This window comes from Sciurus carolinensis, chromosome 19 (genome assembly GCF_902686445.1).
Source record: "Sciurus carolinensis chromosome 19, mSciCar1.2, whole genome shotgun sequence".
Classification (NCBI taxonomy): Eukaryota; Metazoa; Chordata; class Mammalia; order Rodentia; family Sciuridae; genus Sciurus; species Sciurus carolinensis.
In genome coordinates, this window is record NC_062231.1 from 16,976,792 (window position 1) to 16,977,705 (window position 914).

General features: G+C 41.7%; 1 non-coding gene across 1 annotated transcript; it reads right to left on the reverse strand.

Moving 5' to 3' along the window:
• Nucleotides 1-598: 598 nt before the first annotated feature.
• Nucleotides 599-679, reverse strand: Trnaa-cgc (transfer RNA alanine (anticodon CGC)). Its single transcript has one exon. It is a non-coding gene; the product is annotated as a tRNA-Ala (tRNA).
• Between the last annotated feature and the right edge of the window lie 235 nt (nt 680-914).

The window sequence follows — 914 nt, forward strand, 5'->3', positions numbered from 1 at the left end:
GGATTTTTGAGACCCCAAATGTCAGAGGAGAATGAAAGAAAATGTGATTTTCATTGAGAATGAGTCTAAAGTTGATGGCAAGGACACTCCAGATGGTACCTGCCTTGTGATGGTTTAATTTGCAATTCTGTGGGCTTAAGAATAGTAGGAAGGCAGTACATGTTCAATAGAAATCTTACTTGAATTTTTATCTTTTCCCAGACTCACAGTATGCAAAATGATATTCCCTTATGAATATGGACAGGGGTAGAGAGAGACAGCTTCCAGTCAGTCACAGATCTTGAGGGCAGACAGCCAACACTCCAGTGCCCTGTGTTACTGAGCCACTAGGTTAGGTGGATTAAATAAATTTTGGATTCACATTGTTTTCAGCTTACCTTGAATTTATTGGGATGTGACCACATCATAAGTTGAGTAGTATCCATAAGTGAGAAAAACCCACAAAAATCTGTGACTATCAAAGTCTAGGATCAGATGAAAGGGATTGGGCTACACCATAGAGACTTCAAATCTACAGCCCAAATCCAAGGCAGATATTCCTTTCAGTCAGTAAGGTAGAGGACAACATGGCACAAGTGCTTTTTTTTTTTTTTTTTTTTTGTGGTGCTGGGAATTGAACCCAGGGCCTTGTGCTTGCGAGGCAAGCACTCTACCAACTGAGCTACACCCCCAGCCCACAAGTGCTTTTTAATAGGGAGGGTGCCCAGTGGAACAGAGGCAGGATCATTAGGAAAGGGAAAACTGAAGGTGAAGGAAGTAGGAGAGACTAATTATAGCAGTTAGGTGTGAAATAATTATAGGCCCAAATTAGAGTGAAGCAATGAGACAGGAAGTAAGGAGGTCATTACTTGTGGAGTTATATGAGGAAAATCAACAGGACCAGATGGCTGATTGACAAGTGAAGGGCCATGGAG